Source organism: Heterodontus francisci, chromosome 24 (genome assembly GCF_036365525.1).
Source record: "Heterodontus francisci isolate sHetFra1 chromosome 24, sHetFra1.hap1, whole genome shotgun sequence".
Lineage (NCBI taxonomy): Eukaryota > Metazoa > Chordata > Chondrichthyes > Heterodontiformes > Heterodontidae > Heterodontus > Heterodontus francisci.
In genome coordinates, this window is record NC_090394.1 from 48640322 (window position 1) to 48666220 (window position 25899).

General features: G+C 43.0%; 1 long non-coding RNA gene across 2 annotated transcripts in view; it reads left to right on the plus strand.

Annotated features, from left to right (window-relative positions):
• Positions 1-4294, plus strand: part of LOC137383378 (uncharacterized) — a 101727-nt gene extending 97433 nt beyond the window's left edge. For both annotated transcript variants that reach the window (XR_010977389.1, XR_010977388.1), the window contains one exon: positions 4040-4294. This is a non-coding gene — a long non-coding RNA (uncharacterized lncRNA). The remainder of the gene's footprint in view (positions 1-4039) is intronic.
• The last annotated feature ends 21605 nt before the right edge of the window (positions 4295-25899 follow it).

Genomic DNA, 25899 nt, shown 5'->3' on the forward strand with positions numbered 1-25899 from the left:
GCTTCAATTCCACTTTCCTGCCCGCTCCCCATATAATAGTACTTATGTCTTCCCTCTACATCATGACCATCAAATCTATGTTCCAATTTTCTTTTGCATTGGTTAAGTTTCTGTTTTATCCCTTTCTAACCTGCTATTGTCCACCTTCCTTATTCACCAACAATATTGTACAAATACTTTAGCCTCAGTTTAATTTTTTTCCTCAATTACAATGTGGCAAGCTATCTTTTCTTCCAGGTACAGCAACCATGATATTTCCCAAACAAGCTCAGACTGAAAGGAAAGGCACAATGGGTCAAATGGCCTCCTTCTGTGTTGGATCATTCTATGATACAAATGAAAGCATTTCACAACACTGCAGTGTTATGAATTTTGTCCTTTAAAATGTTGTAAATTTCATGCTTTAAATGTTGTGAATTCTGAAGTGAATAAATTATCATTTGCTTTGAGGAGAGATTACCTGTAAAATCTTGCAACTCCACTTACAGTATGCTGATCTTGAGATAAGCCGACCTTTACAAGCTTCTCATTCAGTTTAAGGAGCCCAGCCCTGCTATTTTCATGAGCCCATCTCTTCTTATACTGCACGTCAGGACACCCTCTACCTCCCTCCTAGGATCCAAAAGTTATTCCTTTCTCTTATTCAAATTTCTTTCTTAAGTACATCAACCGACTATCTGCATATCCTAATCTCAACCCAGCATCCAGTTTCATTCTGTGCCTTTGCACTGGCCTTGATTCAATTTACGCTTTGTCCCATCAGATGCACAGCTTAACCTACTCCACAGCTTCCAAACAACCATGTGGGAGGTTGCTGGTATTTATTACATTTATTTCAAGGTTGATCTTCACAATTGACAGCGACATTCTTCATCTCCAACAATCTGACCATCGTATCTATCAAGACTGTCAAATACCTGCCCAGTCAACAGCATCATCAATTCAATTATTTTGTGTCAACCTGTGTTTCATTGACATGGTGGCACTCCCTATAGTATTTTCAGAGTTGTTCGGTGGTAGACGTAACCAGAGGATGTATTAGTCTTACCTCGATCTCTTTTGACAGTCATCTATATGGTATCAAACAGGATTTCCATTTGTTTTCTCTTGCAATAAATTAGGTACAAGGGGGTAGATTTTTGCCTTGACCACCTGGTGAGTAATTAGGCAGGCAGATCACATGGCCTTTATAGAACCTGGCTGAGTTTCATTCTATTGAAATGAGGTAAAGATAAAAAAATCTATCCCAGCATCCTTTGCTTGTCCATTATTTAAGGTTATAAATGTTTAAAATCTGTTGCTAGCTGAGAGTCATCTTATGCTATGCTAATCATGATATTATTTGAGTGGTACATTGTGTGTTAGTCTTCTCTGAGTCACTGCCTTGCTTCCTAATGTCCTTTAGCACTCTGGAGCATAGCACAATGCAGGCCTGAGTGAGCCAGAATTAAAAGACAGGAAGTTTATTGGACAGAACTGGAGATAGGACGGAACTGGTGGAGAGGGAACATGTGAGGAGGTCTCACTGATTAGGATTCCAAGAGTGGGTCTTGAGTGGAAGTGAGGCTGTGAAACAGAGCAGCAACTATTTCTTAAAGTGACGTGTCACAGGAAACAATATGATCTGGGGCTGAATATGCTTGAGTAGTAGGGAGTCGAGGGAAAACAAAAAGAGCAAAAACTTGAACAGGCAAGAGCTGGCACCAGAGAATGGTAATGTTTGGAGTCATAAATCTGTTTAAATCCTCAAGTTTCCATGCTTTCCAGCTTGCTCATTGTATTATCTTTCCTTAGGCACCCCACTGCTTCAACTATTCATATATCTTTTGTTTCTTTATGTACCTTTAATTTCTTTAATGATTCTTTCCATTTTTTGACTGAGTTAATCGGTTACATCACACAACAATCATTTCACTGGTACTTTCTCTTTGTGGCAGGAACTTCCTTGAAGCTGCTTCCCCTCCTCCGACTAGAGTTGATAAGTCACCAGGATCAGATGTGATGCAACCAAGGATACTGAGGGAGGTAAAGGTGGAAATTGCAGAGGCACTGGCCATAATCTTCCAATCCTCCTTAGATACAGGGGTGGTGCCAGAGGACTGCAGAATTCCAAATGTTACACCCTTGTTCAAGAACAAGTGTAAAGATAAGTTCAGCAACTACAGGCTAGTCAGCTTAACCTCGGTGGTGGGAAAGCTTTTAGAAACGATAATTTGGGACAACATTCACAGTCACTTGGAAAAATTTGGATTAATTAAGGAAAGCCAGCATGGATTGTTAAGGGCAGATCATGTTTGACTAACTTGCTTAGTTTTTTGATGAGATAACAGAGAGGGTTGATGAGGGTAATGCAGTTGATGTGGTGTACGTGGACAGCCAAAGACACTTGATAAAGTACCACATAACAGTCTTGTTAGTAAAGTTAGAACCCATGGAATAAAAAGAACAGTAGCAGCATGGAAACAAAGTTAGCTGAGTGACTGGAAACAGAGAGTAGTTGTGAAAGGTTGTTTTTCAGATTGGAGGAAGGTATACAGTTCCCCAGGGGTGAATAGGACCACTGCTTTTCTTGATTTATATTAGTGATGTAGACTTGAGTGTACAGGGCACAACTTCAAAATCTGTAGATGACACAAAACTTGGAAGTATAGTGAACTGTGAGGAGGATAGTGATAGACTTCAAGAGGAAATAGACAGGCTGGTGGAATGAGTGGGCACGTGGCAAATGAAATTTAATGCAGAGAAGTGGGAAGTAATATATTTTGATGTGAAGAACGAGGAAAGACAATATAAAATAAAGGATACAGAGCAGGAGCAGAGGGATCTGGGGGTACATGTGCACAAATCGTTGAAGGTGGCAGGGCAGGTTGTGAAAGCGGTTAATAATGCATATGGAATCCTGGGTTTTATAAATAAGGTCATGGAGTACCAAAGCAAGTCATGATAAAACTGTCTAAAACATTGGTTGGGCCTCAAATGGAGTATTGTGTCCAATTCTGGGTACCGCACTTTAGGAAAAATGTGAAGGCATGAGAGAGGATGCAGAAAAGATTCACACGAATGAAGTTCCTCATCCCTGGAACCAGTTACTTGGATAGGTTGAAGAAGCTGAGTCTGCTCCCAATAGAGGAGAAGATTAAGAGGATATTTGATAGAGGTGTTGAAAATCATGAGGGGTCTGGACAGGGAAGATAGGGAGAAACTGTTCCCCTTGGCGGAAGGATCCAGAACCAGAGGACACCGATTTAAGGAGATTGGCAAAAGAAGCAACAGCGACATGAGGATAAACTTTTTTACCTAGGGGGTGGTTAGGATCTGGAACACACTGCCTGAGAGTGTGGTGAAGACAGACTCAATTGAGGACTTCCAAAGAGAATACTGGATAATTATCTGAAGAGAAAAAAATCTGCAGGGCTACGGAGAATTGGCAGGTGAGTAGGACTAGGTGAGTTGCACTTGCAAAGAGCCAGCATGGACACAATAGGCCAAATGGCCTCCTTCCTCTATGATCCTATGACTTACACTTCACCAGGAGTTCTGTGGAAATTCCATTTAAGCACATAAGCAGGGATTTCTGCTATAATGCTGGTGAGGTAAAGCTGGTGGAGTGGGAGCAGCTCCAAGGAATTTCTCAGCCTGTGCTTATATGTTTGTTTGTTCTTCCTTTCCTGGCCATTATTATTGATTCTATTATCATGCTAGTTCATCTATTATTTTTCACTGCTGCAGAAAGGTATGAGACCAAAACATCCACTGTGTGTTTGCTCCACATGACCTATTGTATCTCAACATGAGGTCCTCTTGTTCATTCTCACACCACTGATTTGTTCTGAAAGTTAGTGCTTGGCCTTTGAGGGGGGCTACCCTGATATGTTTTGAAGTCTATTTGATTGATAATTCTGCAGCTGGTAGCTCCCTGAAACTGGTTATAAGTAGGACTAGCTTTTGCTAGTTTGCCTTCTTGCTGTTCAATTACACAGACAGAAATTAATGAAAAACTTCATGAGGGTTCATTCTCACAAAAGACTTCTTATTACAGGCAACAAGTTCAAGCTAAATAAAAACAAGAAATGCTGGTACCACTCAGCAGATCTGGCAGCATCTGTGGAAAGAGAAGCAGAGTTAACGTTTCAGGTCAGTGTCCCTTCTTCGGAACTGGCAAATATTAGAAATGTCAAAGGTTATAAGCAAGTGAGGCAGGGGTGGGGCAAGAGATAACACAGGAGAAGGTGTAAATATGACAAGGCCACATAGTTGACCAAAAGGTCATGGAGCAAAGGCAAACAATATGTTAATGGTGTGTTGAAAGACAAAGCATTAGTACAGATAGGGTGTTAACAGACTGAAGATTGAACAGCAGCAAGTACAAACATGAAAAAAGTGGGTAAGCAAACTGAACAAACTAAGATGAAATGAAATAAACATTTTTAAAAATAGTAAAAAATGTAAAAAAGAAAAAAAGAAAAAATAACTCAAAATAAAAGTAAAATGGGGGGCCTGTCATGATCTGAAACAATTGAATTCAATGTTCAGTCCGGCAGGCTGTAGCATGCCTAATCGTTAAATGAGATGCTGTTCCTCGAGCTTGTGTTGATGTTCACTGGAACACTGCAGTGTAGGATAGAGATGTGAGCATGAAAGCAGGGGGGAGTGTTGAAATGGCAAGCAACCGGAAGCTCAGGGTCCTGCTTGCAGACTGAGCGGAGGTGTTCCGCAAAGCGGTCACCCAGTCTGCGTTTGGTCTCCCCAATGTAGAGGAGACCACATTGTGAGCAGCGAATACAGTATACTACATTGAAAGAAGTACAAGTAAATCGCTGCTTCACCTGAAAGGAGTGTTTGGGGCCTGGGATAGTGAGGAGAGAGGAGGTAAATGGGCAGGTATTACGCCTGCGATTGCAGGGGAAGATGCCATGGGACGGGGACGAGGGTGGTGGGGGTAATGTAGGAGTGGACCAGGGTGTCACGGAGGGAACGATCCCTTCGGAATGCTGACAGGGGAAGGCAGGGGATGATGCGTTTGGTAGTGGCATTATGCTGGAGGTGGCGGAAATGGCGGAGGATGATCCTTTGGATATGGATGCTGATGGGGTGGAAAGTGAGGACAAGGGGAACCCTGTCACGGTTCTGGGAGGGAGGGGAAGGGGTGAGGGTAGAGGTGCGGGAAATGGGCCGGACACGGTAGAGGGCCCTGTCAACATCAGTAGGGGGGAATCCTCGGATGAGGAAAAAGGAGGTCATATCAGAAGCACCGTCATGGAAGGTAGCATCATCAGAGCAGATGCGCAGGAGACGGATCTCCGAGTTTCTCCATCTCCGACTCACATTCCCACCAAGTTTTGTGTCAGCCGCAAACTTGGAAATATTACAATTGGTCCCCACATCCAAATCATTAATATAGATTGTGAATTTTTTTTTTTATTCATTCATGGGATGTGGGCGACGCTGGCCAGGCCAGCATTTATTGCCCATCCCTAATTGCCCTTGAGAAGGTGGTGGTGAGCTGCCTTCTTGAACCGCTGCAGTCCATTTGGGGTAGGTATACCCACAGTGCTGTTAGGACGGGAGTTCCAGGATTTTGACCCAGCGACAGTGAAGGAACGGCGATATAGTTCCAAGTCAGGATGGTGTGTGACTTGGACGGGAACTTGCAGGTGGTGGTGTTCCCATGTATTTTCTGCCCTTGTCCTTCTAGTTGGTAGAGGTCACGGGTTTGGAAGGTGCTGTCTAAGGAACCCTGGTGCATTGCTGCAGTGCATCTTGTAGTTGGTACACACTGCTGCCACTGTGCATCGGTGGTGGAGGGAGTGAATGTTTGTAGATGGGGTGCCAATCAAGCAGGCTGCTTTGTCCTGGATGGTGTCGAGCTTCTTGAATGTTGTTGGAACTGCACCCATTCAGGCAAGTGGAGAGTATTCCATCACACTCCTGACTTGTGCCTTGTAGATGGTGGACAAGCTTTGGGGAGTCAGGAGGTGAGTTACTCACCTCAGGATTCCTAGCCTCTGACCTGCTCTTGTAGCCACGGTATTTATATGGCTACTCCAGTTCACTTTCTGGTCAATGGTAGCCCCTAGGATGTTGATCGTGGGGGATTCAGTGATGGTAATGCCGTTGAATGTCAAGGGGAGATGGTTAGATTCTCTTTTGTCGGAGATGGTCATTGCCTGGCACTTATGTGGCGCGAATGTTACTTGCCACTTATCAGCCCAAGCCTGGATATTGTCCAGGTCTTGCTGCATTTCTACACGGACTGCTTCAGTATCTGAGGAGTCGCAAATGGTGCTGAACTTTGTGCAATCATCAGCAAACATCCTCACTTCTGACCTTATGACTGAAGGAAGATCATTGATGAAGCAGCTGAAGATGGTTGGGCCCAGAACACTATGCTGAGGAACTCCTGCAGTGATGTCCTGGAGCTCAGATGATTGACCTCCAACAACCACAACCATCTTCCTTTGCGATAGGTACGACTCCAGCCAGTGGAGGGTTTTCCCCCTGATTCCCATTGACCTCAGTTTTGCTAGGGCTCCTTGATGCTATACTCGGTCAAATGCTGCCTTGATGTCACCTTACCTCTTGAGTTCAGCTCTTTTGTCCATGTTTGAACCAAGGCTGTAATGAGGTCAGGAGCTGAGTGGCCCTGGCAGAATCCAAACTGAGCGTCACTGAGCAGGTTATTGCTAAGCAAATGCCGCTTGATGACACTGTTGATGACACCTTCCATCACTTTACTGATGATTGAGAGTAGGCTGATGGGGCGGTAATAGCTGGGGCCCAAGCACTGATTCTTGTGGTACCCCACTGGTCACAGCCTGCCAACCTGAGAATGACCCATTTATTCCTACTCTCTGTTTTCTGCCTGTTATCCAATCTTCAATCCATGCTCGTATATTACCCCCAATTCTATGCGCTTTAATTTTGCTTTGTAACCTCCTATATGGGACTTTATCAAAAGCCTTCTGAAAGTCCAAATACCCCTCATCCACTTTGCTAGTAACATCCTCAAAAAACTCTTGACAACTTTGTCAAGCATGATTTCCCCTTCATATATCCATGTTGACTCTGCCCAATCAGACCATAATTTTCTAAGTGTCCAGTAATCATATCCTTTATAATAGATTCTTGTGTTTTCCCTACCACCAACGTAAGGTCTGTAGTTCCCGATTTTCTCTCTCCCTCCTTTCTTAAACAGTGGGGTTACATTTGCAATCTTCCAATCTGCAGGCACCATTGCAGACTTTATAGATTCATATAATCACAGATCCCCTACAGTGTTCTCTCCAGCAGATCAGTCAGTGTGCTGAACTGCAGCCCCATGGAACTGGCACTGATGCAATGAAAGTGACATATGTTGCCCTCTCTCTCAATGACAGCATTCCTGCTCCCTGTCATCACTTCAATAAATACCATGGTGCCAGGAAGCAAGTTGACCCTGGCAACAGCCAAGATGCTGGAGTCTGCAGCCAGGCCCTCTCAGGTCTGACCTTGTAAAGGTCACCAACCACACACATCTCAGGAACTGGAGGCTGCTCCCAAAATCTCACAGGGTAAGCGTTAATGCTCTTCTGGCCCCACAAAAATTTACCACACCCACCCCTCCCCCTCCCACCACTCCCAGATACCAACCCTTGACAGCCCTTCACTGGGATTACCTTCCCCTCTACTTATCACAACTAAATCTGCTCTGTAGAGATTTTCTCTCCTATTTGAATGGTGAGCTGCCTAGCAATTTTCATTTAACACTGGCAACTCGCCGATTATATTTGGATGAGGCCTGATCATGGCAATGATCTAACCTTCCACCCACCTGATGGAAATGGTCACATGAAAATCTGCCCCGATTTTTCTTTCAAAGGTTTCTCTCCTTTCAGTAATTTGCTGGTTACTTCTCCTGCTTTGTTCCAAAGGACAATTCCACATAGCCAAGTAACCTATTCCAAAAGCTTTGACAATGCCATTCAATAATAGGGCATGAAAAATAATGTCAGAGTTACCCAGGGTTGACAGTGACTGCAGTCTTCACTTGTGCTAACGCCACACTGTCAAGGAAAAATTTACAAGACTGTAACCCAGAATAGAGCTTCATTTGCCAACAGCATGAATCCAAGAAATGTGCCTCACTTGCACCACTTCTGATTTTTCCATGATTGTAATTTACCCTATTATGTCTGGGAACATTTTTATCTCAACTTGCTACCCATGTTGCAATTCAGCACAATGGTATACCAGGTCATCAAACTATTGATACTTTGTACACGCAGCTTCTTAACCTTTGGGCTTTATTATCTCCTTACAGCCCTTTCAGTTCTGTATAACTTGGCTGATGACTTGTCGTGCAAAGCACACAAAAGATCCATTATGAAGATACCAATGAGATTTCTCCAATCAAAGAGGTTAATTAAAAAGTTGAACATTTGGACTTGTTGCCATAGTTGTTGACAGGAAATTTCACTCCCCATTGTACTCGACGCACAAGTCTCCAGTTGGACATGTAATTATTTAGAGCCAAGCAGTGCCAATAGCCAAGTATTACCCGCAGGGCTAGAAATAATGAGGGGACAGAGTATAGCACTGTCAGGATTGAAACTTGAACTGATGACTATTTAAGCATTGCCACTTACTAATGTATCAGCTCGTGTACGTCACAAAATGTAAGAACTGTCACACATCCTAAGAAAATCGTCGTAAAACTTCACTGAAGAAATTTTGCTGAAAGGACGTTTTTTATTTCTAATTTAATAAATTTTTGAATCAAATGTTTTAATTGAACAGAATTGTATATAGAATCATAGAATGATGCAGCACAGGAGGTGGCCATTTGGGCCATTGTGTCTCTACTGGCTCTTTGAAAGTGCTATCCAATTAGTTCCACTCCCATTCTCTCTCCCCATACCCCAGCAAATTTTTCTTCTTCAAGTATTTATCAAATTCCATTTTGAAAGTTATTATTGTTTCTATTTCCACCAGCCTTTTGGGCTGATTATCCCAAAACAGAATAACTCACTGTGTAGTTTTTTTTTCCTCACATAATTTCTGGTTCTTTTGCCAATTACCTTAAATCTGTATCCTTTGGTTACCAATCCTTCTCCTTATTTCAAAGCTCAAGATTTGGTACACCTCTATCCAATTTACCCTAATCTTTCTCTGCTCTCAAGAGAACAAACTCAGTTTCTACAGTTTTTCCACATAACTGAAGTATTTCATCCCTAGTTCCATTCTAGTAAATCTCCTCTGCACCCTCTCTATGGCTTTGACATCCATCCTCAGGCGTGTGCCCAGAATTGGCCACAATGGTCCACTGGACCTAACCAGTGTTTTATAAAGGTTTAGCATAACTCCTTTGTTCTTGTACTCTGTTCCTCTATTTATAAAGCCAAGGATTCTGTTTGCCTTTTTAACAGTCTTCTCAACTTGTCCTGCCACCTTTAAAAACACCCTCATCTCTCTGTTCCTGAACCCCATTTAAAACTGTACCTTTCCCTCTCCCCATTCTTCCTACCAAAATTGATTATCATACTTCTCTGCATTAATTTTCATTTGGCAGCTTTCTGTCCATTTCACCAGTCCTGTCTACATCCTCCTGGAATCGTCACAGTTTACAACATTTCTAAGTTATGTGTCATTCGCAAACTTTGAAATTATGCCCTCTATAACTAAGTCTAAGTCATTAATATATATCAAAAAAATCAGTGGTCTGAACACCAATTCCGAAGGAACATTACTACATACCTCCCTTTATCCTGAAAAAACCTTGAACCTTTGCCAATTTTGTATCCACAGAACCAAAGCCCCTTTACTCCGATGGGCTTCCATTTTTCTATCATGTGCTACTTTGTCAAACACCTTTTGAAGGTCCATGTGCGCAACATCAAACACACTACCCTCATCAACCCTCATCGTTATTTCATCAAAGAACTCTATCAAGTTAGCCAAACACAATTTGCTTTTAACATTTATTAGCCCATATTTTTCAAAATGCCAGATTCATGTCTCTAAATGTTTCCCCACTACCAAAGTTAGGCTGACTGACCTGTAGTTGCTGGTTTTATCCCTCTTCCTTTTTTGAACAGGGTGTAACATTTGTAGTCCTCCAGTCCTCTGGTACCACTCCTATACCTAAGGAAGAATGGAAAATTGTAGCTGGAAACTCCACAATTTCCACCTTTGCTTCCCTCAGCAATCTAGGGTGTATCCCATCTGGACCAGATGACTTCTTTACTTTGAGCGCTAACAAATTTTAAGTACCTCCACTTTATTTTTATCCAATTCAACTTCTCTACTACCTCCTCCTTTACTGTGACAAGAACGTGTGAGGTTTACAGGGAACATGCGTTTTATGCTTTAACTTCCCATCCTGGTTAGAGTGCAGACCTTTGCCTGATAGAGCCAGTAATTAGTTAACTTGTTGTGAGCCACATCACTGACATACGAAGGATCAGTGTACAATGGAAATAAAAATCTGAATTGTTCCAAAGCCAAGTGATTTAGACATGTTCACACAAATTCAATGGTGTGCCTCCTGTTTATGCATTGCTGCTATGGCTCCATTCTCTATGTTTAGGATTCTTCTAAACCCCTCAATTAGTCAATCAAGCGTTATATTTTGTGCTGGTTCTCTTATATTGGAAGTGACTGTTAATGACAGCACAGTGTGTATTTTATGAATAATAAAGTGGAAATCTATGTTTCTATTATGCTGTCGTAGGTTCTAGATCATGTGGTTTGAATTTTAACCATCCAAGCCTGAATTAGAAATTCGGCATTTCCATATTGCTACCTTCCTCCGGTTCCTATTTGAGCCTTCAGCTCTTTGCTCTTATCACCTCACAGCTTCCATTTACTACTTCCACTGGCAGTCAGGGTTGTCACTATGAACAAACATTTCCCTCTGCAATGCTTCTGGAAATATCTCCAGGAATTAGCTTCTGAAAAAAATGCTTTGTACTGATTCTTTGTTTACTGTTAGCTGGGCTTGTGCTCAAGTCCATTTCTAAACTTAATGAGTGATGGCTATGATATTTTATTAGGGATAGACACCTAAAGATTATTTAGCTTTAGCTGTCGAGGCAGTGTTCTCTGTTTGTTAATAATTGAGCACCTGTTCTTGCCAAATTCTTTTTTTAAAGTACGGCTATATAATTTGTAGTGAAAATAGATGAAATTGCAAACTTTGTGCTCCAAGACAACAGCAAAAGTCCCAGAACTCCATCAAAAAAATGAATTTGACTCATTCAGTCACAGTGACTGGAATTTTATGGCCCCCCAACAAGCGGGCTGGTGGCAGGGGGGTGGGTGGGGGCGGTGCATAACATTGAGTGGAAGGCTGGGGGGGTGCTGTTCCCAACCCCCTCCCGCCCCCGTTACAATTTTACATGGCGTGGCAGCGGCGAGAAACGGCCTGCCCACTACAGACCAATTAAGGCCCCTAAGTGGCCAATTTACTGTCACTTAAGGGCCTCCTCCCACCACCGCGAGCATTTTACCCTCGGTGGCCAAATGGCAAAGGTCCAAAGAACCCCGTCTGGTAAAACCAGGTGGCCTTCTTACGGGCTGGGTGGTGGCCCTCCTAATTGAGCACCCTGCGCCTCACAGATGGCCGCTCCCAAAACCCCAACTGCCCCTAGTGCATGACACTCTCCCCCCCCCCCACCCCCCCCAAAACCGAGCCTCTTGCCTCACCAAGACCCGGCTGATTGTTCCTGACAAGGCCCTAAAAGTTACCTGAGTTCTGAGGCCATCCTTCCAGTGGCCATCGCTCCCAGTGACACTACTAGGACTAAGCTGCCAGCCCGCTGATCGGCTGGCAGCTCCATTAGGTGAGACTGCCTGCCTCAAGGAGGTGGAAGTCCCACCCAAGACCAATTAAGGGCCTGGGGAGTGAAAAATCCTGGCATGGCTCCCCAGGCCCAGCAGAGGCGGCTTGCCACTGAATTTTCGCCCGGTGGGCGGGACCTCCCACCAAATGTAAAATTCCAGCCAGTAACTCTGTGGGTTAGAAATTGGTTTAAGCCCATATTTTGGTGTAGAATGGGCTCCACATTTGAGCAAGCACCAAATTCACATGGTTACAACTAAGGCCCCAAATAGGTATCCTTACTTCATTTACATAGGGTAGGCAGGCTGCCAGTGCTACTTGCTCTGTTCATTGGCCACTTGCCTGATGGGGACACCAATATCATTCTTTGCTCTTGCCATTTAAAAGCAGCCTGCAAGTAACTGTGACTGAAGCTTTCTGACAATGGCTGGCAGAGCAGAAGCTGCATTGAAGGTAGATATCCAGGCAAATATCCCCTTCTGTCAGGAACCCAGGCACAGACATAGATTGCCGACAGAATCATGCAACTACAGGATTCTTATAGAGGAAATGAAAAACATCGTGAAACAGATGCGTGATCTGAACACTGAGCAAGAAAATCTTAAGGCCTGATTGTCCAATTAATATGTTCCCACTTTCCTGACTAGTTTCAGTACTACTGCTATTGAACACCGATTACATAATTAGCCCTTGTATCAGAAAGTGTCAATCCCACAGTCTCACAACAGATACAGTAATCATCTGACATATTAATTGTTAACTGATTTCCCATGGATATAATCACAACAAAGGGTTGTTAGTCCTGAAACAATAACCTCCATGTGATTCAGCCTGAATGGTTTTAAATAACAAGTTTTAATGTGCATTTTCTAATAACAGTATTGTTCTTACACAATTATTCAATGGTATTATATTAAATGACAAGTAATTAATACAACCTGTTTCCTCTACAAAGTCCAAGACTTGCATTGTCTTGGGCTACAATTAAGACAAGTGGACTTCTGACTGTCTGAAGAGCTCTAACGCTAAGAAACAGGCTGTACCTTCATACTATTCAGCTCCCGGGGTACGTGTACTCATAACAGTATAGTTTTATTATCCCACTAATCTGATGCCATGCTACCTACCCAAGATGAATTGTTTACACAGTGTCCTAATTTCCTCGGCCTCCAATTCCATCTTATAGGCTTGTTATTGTCCTTTGCCATTTGTAAGATCCATTAGGTCTGGCACAAAACAAAATATATTATCTTAAGCTCAGCTAGTATGTCGCAAAGACATTTTAACTTGTTATAGACAAGGTAGGGTCTGGTGGGAAGATGATCAACTAGTAATGGTCAATATTCTAATAGGGGTCATCTGATGTAGTGATCATCTGGGCCAACATCTGACACAACAAAATTATTTTAATCCTTTTTTAATTTATTCCAACTTGTGAAAGTCCTGTCACACACTATTCTGCAGCCAGGATTAGCCAACTGCTCGCAAAATTCATGCAGCTCTTGTACGAGCCACTATGGATTGACGGAAGATCACCATGGAACAACCTTTGTACAGAATCTCCATCATTTCTTGTGGGAAGCAGTTTTTCTTTATCTGGCACCTCCTCCTGACAGCCCAAATAAGTTTTTGAACTCCATGTGTTAGAAAACAAGAGCATGAACTAGTTGAACATCTACCATGATCCTTCACCAGCCTGTGTATTGTTAACTTTTGCCTGGCATGATATTCATGCATGGTAATTCTGTCGTCCATTAATTGCAATGAAAGCATCTCCCACTTCGCTTTTGATAGCTGAATCATTCCCCATGATTACAATGTATTTTTATCCTATCTCAGTGATACACATTGAACTTTAACAATTATAGTCCGGAATTTAATGTTGGGTGGGAAGCCTCCCCCACCAGCCGAAAAGTCGAAGGGGAGTCCACCTCTGCCAGGCCTGGGGAACCACAATGGGATTTGTTGCTCCCTGGGCCCTTAATTGGGCTTGGGGTGGGGTTTCCACCTCATTGAGGCAGGAAATCCCACCTAATGGAGCTGCTGGCCAATCAGCGAGCCAGCAGCTCTTAGCCCCAGCAGCACCACTGGGAGTGGTGGCCACTACTGGGACTACACCCACGTTTAGCAGGAAGAGGAAGGACACCTCCTGAAAGAGGGTAAGTTTTTGTGGCCTTGCCGGGGACAATTGGCTGGGCCCCAGTGAGGCAAAGGGGGTCAGTTTGGGGGGGGGGGGGGGTAGTGTTGTGAGCTGGGGCTTTGGGGGCAGCCCTGCGTGGGCACAGGGTGCCCAATCAGGAGGGCACCCCACCCCCCCACCCAGCTCACAAGAAGGCTGCCATGTTTTACCTGGCCGTGTTTTTGGGGCTTTTGCCGTCCAGTCACAGCAGGTAAACTACCAGCGGCAGCAGGAGGAGGCCCTTAAGTTGCAGTTAATTGGCCACTTAAGAGCCTTGATTGGCCTGGGGGGCGGGGGTGGCCGGCCATTTCTCGCCGCCACCATCCCAGATAAAAATGCAGTGGAGGTGGTAAGGCATCGGGTACGGCCCCCCCCACCCCCTGCCTCTCATTCAATTTTATGCCCCCCACCACCACCCACACCACCAGCGCACTCATTGTGGAGACATAAAATTCCAGCCCTATATTCAATTGAATTAATTTATTGTTGGATTGACTCTTAAAAAGTGGTACTTAATTACTGTGAACTATTTTTATGTATCTAAACATGAATAAAGAAACAACAAATTATTGGACAGATTATACTGAAAATCAGTACTAAGTAGATTCAATGAATCAGAATTGAAATAATAATGAAAACCACTTATTATAGAATGCATCTAAAATATTTTTGTTTGTATTTTAAATTAAACATAAAAAAATTTAAATGATTCATGTGGAGTTCAAAATTGACTCAATTTTCATTTATTAAGTCCATGGCTTATTTGGAAGCAATAGAAAGAATACAGTGGCATTTAGTTTAACATAACCTTTGTGACTTCAATACTAAATTTTCTGATTATGATTGGCAGCTAATAATGTTCCAGTCATATTGGGTTCGCTGTTTGATTAGCCTTGGCTGCAAGCTCACTGAAACTATGTAATATAGTGTTTATGTTCATTTGATAACAATTTGTATTCAAAGAAAAAGACTGGCATTTATATAGTGATTTTCATGACCATAAAACCTCTCAAAATGCTTTACGTTAAACGCTAAGTGTTAACTTTGCTTCTCTCTCCACAGAAGCTGCCAGACCTGCTGAGTGTTTCCAGCACTTATTGTTTTTCTCTCAAAATGCTTTACAGCCAATAAAGTACTTTTTGAAGTGTCACTCTTGTAATGCAGGAAAGGCAGCAGCCAATTTGCACAGAGCAAACTCCCACAAACAGCAATGTGACAATGACCAGATAATCTGTTTTTTTTTTGAGTTGTCGATTGAGAGATAAATATTGGCCAGGACACCGGGAATAACTGCCCTGCTCTTTTTTGAAATAGTGCCATGGGATCTTTTACATCCACCCGAGTAAGCAGACGGGGCTTCAGTCTAACATCTAATCTGAATGACGGCACCTGCAACAGTGCAGCGGTCCCTCTGTACTGTGCTGTGGAGTGGGGCATGAACCAGGAACCTTGTGACTCAGACGAAGTGCTACCAACTGTGCCACAGCTGACATAGAAATTAAAATAGAGAGAGAGATCTTTTTCTTTCTTTAACACTGTGACCCTCTGTAAAGCAATCTTTACAAAGCAGAGCTAAGTTAGCCCTAAGTCAAATCACTGACAAAGCAGGAAGCAATGGAAAATTCACATGACAGGTATTTCATGCCAGAACCTGTTGTCATCCGTATAATGGAATACCTTCTGAAACCTAGTTGGCACTCTATATGATGGCACACAGAGTACCTTCACTTTCTCTCATTTCTTCTTAATTGGCAACTGGCCCACAATCAAAGCCAGGAAGTACCAACTTTTCAACTCAAGCCCCCCCCTCAAGGCTCCTGCTGCAAATCATCAAACTAGAACCTCCTGCAGAACGTGAAAGGCAGCAGAGCATAGAGTATAGACACAGCAGCAGTTCATGCTTAAAAGCAGTTCATCCTTAGCAGGAGGTCAGCTTTGGGGTGCTTTTGGACAGGACCCTTTTTATTATTAATAATACTTGTGCGAAGTATTTAAGAGGAGCTTTTTGTGGGTTTGCTGCAAGTGAGACTTCAGGCTAACGCCATCATATATTTTTAAAGTTATATGAAAACTCTTGTGATATATGTGGAATACAGTATATGATCTATCATAATTCCTTGGTCTAAACATGTGCAACACACTTCACTAAGCTTCTGAAGCAAAGGGTCTCTGTGCTCCTGCGGTAATTGGCCACACTCAGCATGAGAGAGAATAAGGGATTTCTAAATGGTACTCTTTAGAATATAGTCACCTAACAGCTGGTGCTAGACAAGTGTCAAAAACAACTTTGTCCAAAAAAATTGAGATGATATAATTTGGAAGAAAAGAGCAAGCAATGGGTGTTATACATGTAGTAGCAAATCACTGAATAGTGAGGGTGAACAGAGACCTAAAGGGGCAATTCCTTAAATGTGCGAGTGCAGGTTAATAAATCCATAACAAAAGGCCAACAGTAATTTGATTTATAAATGGGGCATCGAGTAAAGAAGCAATGATAACTTGATACAAAATATTAGTTAGGCCACAGTTAGAGCACACAGAGCAGTATTAGGTGCACCATTATAGAAAGAGCATTAAGCCATAGAAAGCATATAATTTTGATTCACTAGGATGATGCTAGGAATGAGAAGCTACAGCTATGAATAGAGAATTAAGATACTGGGACTATATCCACTAGAACTGAGAAGGTGATATTATACAGCTCTTATGAAAAATGTTGGAGCATTAATAAAGAAAGACCAGATCGCTTTGAGGCTGATAAAACGTGAACTGCTTCAACTCTTCCCCCTCCACATCAGCAGTCCTGTTTGGGGCAGAAGCTTCACCCCAAAATCAGACCATTGGAGATAAGACTTGAACCAGGCATTTTTTGGGTCTGTGCAGTTTACAGCTGTTCTAGCAAATGCCCACCAGAATTATGATGGGAGTCTGCTGACACAGATAAGCAGAAAGTTAAGGAAGAATTTCAACATCCTGACAAAGTTTGCCAAGAAATGCAATGAATCCTGCATTTATCGTTGAACAATTTTCTGCAATGCCATGCCTGCAACAGAAACACACACACACACACAATTTGCCTTTAACCATATGGAATGTTATCTTTGTGCTGTCTCTAATATGAGCACTTGGTGAGATACATTTATGCATGATAGACCTTCCACTCGCACTGAAAGCATTTCACTGACGGTGGGTAAGACCATTAAAGACTCTATCAAAAGCCATTTGCATGCTGCATATCCCTGAACTCTTGCTTTGGGAAATAGAGTGACCAATTGCATTTCTATGGCAGGTCTCAGGCGAGGGAAGCTCAAAATAGAAGCGTGTGTTTGCCAACTGGAGGGACATGCCAGGTCTCAAGCCCTTGACATCCCTGAAAAACTGACCTTGCACATGGTGCCCACCACTCTTTAGTCCTTATTGGGGATGAGCATGCTGATGGCACACCTGCCTCTGTTAGGCTATTGTCATGAAAATGTGCTTTGTCGATTGATGATTTTTTAATCCACCAGCTGGAAGCCTGAATTAAATTTAAAAGAAAAAGGAACAGATAAAAGGTGACTCTATTAGCAGCTAAGATGGCCACCCCAATTTGCATCACTATACTGTAATCCATTGAGGTGTAGACGAGTTGTCTGCACAGTCCAGCAAGAACAAAGACCCGGGGAATCTGAATGAACTACCTAACCTGTTCCCATTCGCAAAACATTAAGACCATCTCTTAGGATATTAAACTGGTGGAGATGAACCACTCAAACTTAATCGCTTGAACAATGGGACCCTAGTTGAGCGAAGGGAATTCCTAGACAAGGACTGATTAAGTTGCACAAGGGAATACACACGGGGAACCACCATATTGAATCACTAGGTGACAGTCATGTGACAGGCCTACTATCTGTGTGCTTAAGCTGGTGTTTTCTCTGTTACAACGAGCCAAGCAGCTAGACACTGACAAGAGAAGACCCAAGGAGGGTCCCTCCTCCATCTGTCTCTCTCGCCAATCCACCTTGCAAGCTTCGAACCCTGCCTGCTGGTCGTACCACCTAAGCATATCATTGCTGCAGACAGAGAACCATTGAATCAGCTGGCCACATCTTCAGACCAGAAGCCTCAGGATCACCGAATTCAGCCTGACGTGAGCCAAGTCAGCAACCTCCACAGACTGTATACCCCTTTTTAATCCTCTGGACTCTAATTTGACCAATCTATTCCCCACTCTGTAAAATATTGGTGTATATGCGTGAACCTCGAGCATGCATGTGAAAGTTGGAGTGTAGTTTATTATTTTACTTAGATTGGTTTAAGTACAATAAAGTTAACCTCTTTTTTTGTTAAAACCAAGCAAACCTGTCCAATTGATTCTTTGTATGATCATTGCATGTAAATAGTTAAACACTCACTGAATTGGAAAGTATATCCACTTTAAAAAATAAATAAACCTGTTGTGGTCAAACAAGGAAAGGGAAAAGAGGGGAGCCCTTCGACCCCTCCTCACCTGATCGTAACACTATCTTGTAAAGGAATGCCCATGCTGTTGCCTGCTTCCAGTAAACTATCTTCAATGGTAGAGGAGCAAAACCTAAAGTCAGAACAAAAGAGGATAACAAAATAAAGACCCAATCCCAAACAATGAGTCAAAAAAGTAAAACTAAACTGAGCTCCTGTACATCACAGCAAAAAGCCAACTTTAACTGTACTTCTGGTAGCTGTGTGTCTGCAGGAGTCTGCTTTGTTCCAGCTTTTAAAGGTGCTTTTTGACTGGCACCAAGGACACAGTGAATTGGAATTCCTGGGTTGGCAAGAACAGAGGCTCATGAGCATAGGGTCACTCCAAAACCCAGGGTAAGTGCAACTCAGCCATGATTGGAGCAGGGGCTCATCACTGGGTTTTCCAGCCTCACTGCATGTGCCGTGCACCTGTGTAGCTCGTATACGGGAGTAGAATTGCAACACTATAAAGAGTACTCTCTCAGGTTAGATCCCCTATCGTACTGAATTTGCCAATCTCAATTTAGACACTATATTGACTTTGGACTGGATTTTACCAACCCCTCAGCATCGTGGATCGTGGTAGGGAGGCCTGTAAAATGCTTGCGGGAGTGGCCCGCCGTGACCCATACTCCATACGGAGTTCCGAGGCGAGACACTGGCAGGGAGGGGGGAGGTGTTTAATTTTCAGGTCGGGAGTGGGGGAGCAGGACTTTTTATTGGCTGTGAGGTTGGTGGGAAGGGGTTGAAGGGTAAATGTGGTGAGGTTGGGGGGGAAGTCTGTGCTGGCACCAAAATACATTTCCATCAGATCGAACAATAAGGGTTGGGAAAGGGCCCACGTCTTTCAATGTTTTATTTTAATGACATGCATTGTTGCAAAGCTTCAAAAATTTATATTAACCTGAAGGACTTGAAGCCCTTTAAAAAATGGCGCCAGTGTCTGCGCGGTGACGCCGACGCTGTTGCCGGGGACAGAGTGACTGCCCCCTCTATGTCACCTGGGGTGGCTGCTCTGCCCCCTCAATTTAAATGAGTCCCCACATGTAATATCGCGGGGGCTCTGTAGCGGCGTTTCCATGTCGGAAGGCCGCCGACTTCACGGCAGCGCACTGATAAAATTCAGCCCACTCAGTCATCTCTTCTCAGGTCGTCCTAACTGCAGCTTTCTGAGGTGAGTGGCCCTTGCAACCAAATGTAGCATATCTCATTGCCAGTCACGGCAGGGTTCAGAAAAGGAAGCTGTCCTCCCGCCGTACTGTGAATTGGCGCATTCAACAATTCTCAGATGCCATATTAAAATACTACACCTACATATTTATGATCCTTCCCAGGAAATCCCACTTCGTCCAGCCTTTGCACTCACTGTGTAGGAACCTAATCATACTAGGATGAGAATAGCACTCTGTAAAATAGGATAAAGCAGAAAATGCAGGGAAGTCCCCTCAGTGTGTCGACAGCATGAAGTTTACTAGGACAAATGCACTAGTACCAGTCTGCCCCAAGCAGGATTTCAGCCCTGCTATGCCTTGCTGTATTATCTGTAGATACGGAGTCATCTGCATCTTCCAAATCTATTTGTCTCTGGTATACTTAGTATATCTGCATGATTTTTCTGACTTTTTTTGCCTTAACAGTAAAGCTGTCACATTAATTGGATTTACATCTAAAATTTATTTAAATTTTCAAGGCTGAATAATTAATATAAATTTCCATTTGAATCGTTGTTACACTCCTATTTTGCAATACCATAGTGTTCCAGCACCTGGAAAAATAGCATATGTTCAAAAAAGTAGACTTGGGTTTTTAACACAAAATCGACAATTTTCAAAAGTGAATTATTTACTGCTAATTTAATAAGTGATGAAAAATGAATTGATCCTCACGCGCTGAGGCAGATAAGTTACAAACCAGGGACCTAGTGGAATACAATTTTTTCTTTATGGAAGGCTTATCTGTCAAATTTGATTAGTGGATTAACCATTAAGCTTTAATCATTTCACCAGTTTTGTTGCAACATATTTTTAAATCATCTGACCATATGCGATACATATTAGTCATACCGTGAGAGAAAGATTAATCAATTCTGGGGAGACTTAGAAATTTTTACATGTGTAATGGAAAAGCATTTTGACTTAAATTTAATTACAGGCTAATGTAAAATTGTCTTTTTTCAGCCAGCACTTGCACACCTTTATGCAAAGTTAGATCCATCGGTCAAGTTAAACTTGGCGCAGATTGTACAATACTGGTATATTACTCATATGTGCTAAATAGTAAATTGAACTGATTGTTTTATGTTTACAGCTGCAGGGACAAAAAAACCTATGGGCCCAACATCCAGGCTTAAGTGTTGGATACACCTGCCCATGACCTTCAGCACTGACCCTGCCAAAGGTCTCATTAAATCGTGCAAGCACATGTGTCAATAGAGGTGCATTTTGGGTGCCTGCCTGATCAATGAGGTGGGAAAACACCATTTGCTTTGTCAGTATGCCTGCTTCCATTAGAATGACAGGCCAGCGTCATGAGAACGCCCAACCTCGGAGCACCCATCCTAGCCCTTCCTGTGCCAGTTGTCTTTTTTGGGGTAGGCAGAGGATGCAACCTTAATAAGACCCTGTGAACATGGCCAGAGTTAAAGCAAAAGTGCATCAGAAGAGCCGTGGGCTTTTGGCCCCTTAAATTCAAGAGAAAAACCATTAAATGTAGACATGTTTGCGTTATTAAACAATTTTCTGGACGTCCCAAAGTGCTTCACAGCCAATGAAATGCTTTTGATGCACTGCTGTGAGGAAACGCAGCAGCCAATTTGTGCGCAGTTAGATTCCACAAACAGCAATGAGATAAATGCCAGAAATCTGTTTTAGTGCTTGTTGGATATCCAGGAAACTCTCCTGCTTTTCTTCATATAGTGCCATGGGATCTTTTATATGCATCTGAGAGAGCAGATGGGGCCTTGGTCTTATCCAAAGGATAGCATTTGCAATATTACAGCATTCTGACAGTACTGCACTCAGGATCATAGGCTCCAGAGTCTGGATTAGGGCCTGTAGGAGAAAAAGGTTACTTCTTTCCATTTCCTACTATAAGATCAATGTGTAGGGATGACCAAATATGGAAAGAGACAAATGTATGACTCTTCGTCAATTCAAGACTAATTTTATGAACATATCTGATACTGGCTGTGGAAGAAATGAATGATATTAATACAACCTTAGAAATTGGTACTCAAGACCTCGAATTGATGCCTATTTTTGAACTGATGCCATGAGACCCGGAGACAATGTTGAGGAATTCCAGAGCCACTCCCCGCGAACTTTATACCATTGTGCCACCAACTCTGGTGGGCCTGTCCTGCCAGTGGGACAGGACATGCCCAGGGATGGTTATGGAAGAGTCTGGGCTGTTGGCTAAAAGATATGATTCTGTAAGTGTGACAATGCCAGGCTGTTGCTTGACTCGTTTGGGGGACATCTCTCCCACTTTTGGAGAGTTGACTAGCCTGGTTGTGCTTTTTTTATATCTGGTGTGTAGGTCAATACTGGGTAGCCTGTACATTTTCTTTTTTGATTCTTGTAGTGAACCAGATGGGTTTTTACAACAACCTGATAGTTTCATGGTCACCATTGTTGATATTAGCTTTTTATTCCAGATATATTTCAATAGCTATACTTAAATTGTTTAGCCGCTGTGGCGGAATTTAAACTCATATCTCCAGATCATTTAGCCACTAGATTACTAGCCTGATAACATAACCATTATGCTACCATACCCGCCTCAGAATCTCTTGATTCTGGGTGCACACCTAGCTTAGATGTCATGCCTTCTTTGTACTTCATCTCTGTTTTCAAGTTTACATCAAACAAGCTCTGATTAAGAAAGGGACAGATTAAATTCTTCTGCAGTCATTGTTTTGTCCAATCTATTCAAGTAGCGTTGCTTTAAAGCCATTACTTCGCCATAGATACATGTTTGTTGACTCAGTTCATTCTGATCATTTTTTGGGCCATTGTTGCTGGATGTGGCATCAGCACCTATTTGCTTTGAAGACTCTGCTCTCGGATGTTACTGATATTGCTCTGAAGTCTCAGCATTTTCTCGTGATCTTATGACAAGAACCTTCAATACATAGCAGACAAGCAGTCCATTATGCTGTCTGATATTATTACAGGATCAGACTCCTTCAGGCCTGAATCACCAACCCTCTAACTCAGTCAGAGGTAAGAATGCTACCACTGATCCAAGGCTGACACTCTCTATCAGCATTTTCAGACTTGGTATATGATTAATATCCAAGGAAGGCCAGCCCTTAACTGGACTTTATCTCAGTTCAACAAGGCCAGCAGGATAGGAAATTGTAATTCACCCAGGAACATGCTCAGGTTACAAACAAGCACCAACCCCAAAGCCTCTGGCACTGAACAATGTCTATGCAGTCTGATACTTCGATCACCGTCCCTGCCATAAATCACAGCGTTACCCAATTTGTATCCCCATTGGCATAAGCTGCGCGCAAGTTACATATAATATTGGAGTACTGTGGGGGGAGAGGATCGAAAATTTAGAACACAACCTTTAAAAAGCCTAAAGTGGTTTAAAACTCAGCAGCAGGCTTGGGGTGCAGCTAGTAAGTAGTGAAGACTTAGTTGATTACCGGGTAGATGTACTGGATGGCTCATGTGATTTGTTTTGGCACTTTTGAAGCACATTTTCAACTAAGCTAATAGGCACTCAAAGAAGGGAGCAGGGCATTAGAAGGAGGAAGAAAAGAGGAGAAATGCTCTCTCTGAGAGAAGAGAACAAGGCTGTTCTACAGCCACACCTCAATGAAAAGTAGCAAAAAAAAAGACTGCTGGGCTTGTTCAGGAGCAAAAGTCAGAAGAGCATGTCATGTGTCAGATGATGCATACCTCTCAAGCCCCCAGAACTACAGAGTTCAACGTTAAGAGTTCAATGACCTTGTAGGCAGGCAGGTCAACATAATGCACTGATTACTCTGTAATTTTTTTTAATCAGTCACCATAGATGCTAGTGCATTGTTCACACTCTAATAGCTGCACAAGTTCTTTGCACTAACCTGTGGATAGAGAATTCACTAACATTGTTCTTAGTTTCTTGATATCACTCTGCGCGATGTAAAGCAAAGAATGCACATACTGGGTACAACAAAATCTCCCAACACTATCCTGCCTGTAGTACTGAAGATCTGTGCTCCAGAATTAGCCGTGCATCATAGCCAAGCTGTTCCAGTACAGCTACAACACAGGTATCTACCAGAAAATGTGGAAAATTGTCCTGGAATGCCTTGTCCAAAAAAAGGACACGATAAACCCAATCCAGCCAATTGCCACCCCATCAGCCTACTCTCAGCAAAGTGATGGAAGGAATTATCGGCAGTGGTATTAAATTCATCAATAAGCTGTGAGCGATGCTCAGGCTAGGTTCCACCAGGATCACTGAGATCCTTGACTGAGTGTGGAAACAAGAAGCCCTAGCAAAACTGACATCAATGGGATTCAGGGGAAGACTCTCAATTGGTTGGAGTCATAACCAGCACAAAGGAAGATGGTTGTGGTTGTTAGAGGCCAATTATCTCAGCCCCAGAGCCGCTGCAGGAGTTCCTCAGGGTAGTGTCCTGGCCCAACCATCTTCAGCTGCTTTATCAATGACTTTCTCTCCATTATAAGGTGTCCAGTTCCATTTGGAACTCCACAGATAATGAAGCAGTCCATGCCTGCATGCAGCAAGATCTGGACAGAATTTGACTTGGGCTGATAAGTGTTAAGTAGCATCTGTGCCACACAAATGTCAGGCAATGACGATCTTCAACAAGAGAGACTTTAAACATCTCTTCTTGACATTCAAAGGCATTACCATCATCCCATCTCCCACCATCAACTTCCTGAAGGCTCACAAGTTACCAGACACTTAACTGGACCAGCCATATAAATGCTAAGGCTACAAGAACAGGTCAGAGGCTGGGTATTCTGTGCTAGTAACTCACCTTTTTGACTCCCCAAAGCCTTTCCACTATCTACAAGACACAAGTCAGGAGTGTGATGGAATACTCCCCACTTGCCTGAATGAGTGCAGTTCCAACAACATTCAAGAAGCTCAACACCATTCAAGACAAAGCAGCCCACTTGATGGGCACCCCATCCACTACCTTTAGCATTTATTTCCTCCACCAACAGTGCAATGTGGCTGCAGTTAATACCATTTATAAGATGCACTGCAGCAACTCACCAAGACTTCTTTGACAGCACCTTCCAAATCCACAACCTCTGCCATCTAGAAGGACAAGGGCAGCAGGTGCACAGGAATACCACCACTGCGAGTTCCCCTCCAAGTCACACAACATACTGATTTGGAACTATATCGCCATTCCTTTAGTGTCACTGGGTCAAAATCCTGCAGCTCCTCCCTAACAGCACTGTGGGAGTACTTTCAAGTAAAGGCCTGCTACCCGACCTGAACCTGACGGGACCCGATGACATGTTTCAGGTCGGGTTGCACTTCCGGGTCTGGTATTCGGGCTCGGGTCGGGCTGGGTCAGACACGCTCTATGACAGGTAAGTGGCTCCAATGTTAATTTAAATTTCTAATTAGAAAGGTAGTTTTGTTACAGTTATTTTAAGCTTGTGCAGATCAGCAACAAAGTGAAAAACGGCAGTTAAGTTAACTGATGGTTGGGTCAGGTCGAACGTGGGAAAAAATGGAAGGTCGGGCTGGGTCGAGCTCGGGTCGGATGAGGTTCTGTCGGGCTCAAGTCGGGTTCTTTTTTTGCAGACGCGAGCAGGTCTTTACTTTCAACACACATTCTGCAGCGGTTCAAAATGCCAGCTTCCGAAGGGCAATTAGGAATTGGCAGTAAATGCTGGCCTTGCCAATGATGCCAATGATGTGCAAATCCCATGAATGGAAAAGTAAAAATAAATATGTATTGCTAACTCCCCAGCAGGAATTAGATGCAGGCAAAATCTTCAATCGTTTCCTCCACTGTAACAAGATGCTACCAGCAGGTCTATTACGTCAGCTGTTTGATTTCACCTTGGAGACATCCTTCACATGCTAAACTTACTGTAATTAACATAATTTTGTTAGAATAGAAATTTGTGCACAGGCAGGGAAGGCATTCCAGATATTAATGGAGTTGACCTGTGTCAGCAGAAAGCAATAGACCTCATGGGGAGCTATTCCACTCTGTCTATGGGACATGGCAAGATCAGTTGGAAAATGCAAACGAAGATGACGACAATAATAATGATGGCAACAACTTACATTTATATACACAATTTATACAGACAAACATCATGGCAGCCCTGTACAGAATCAGACAGCTAGAAACTTCATTCCCTTCACTGCCTCCTTCATCTCAGAGCTCACCCATTCTTAACTTTTCCTCCAGGCCCAT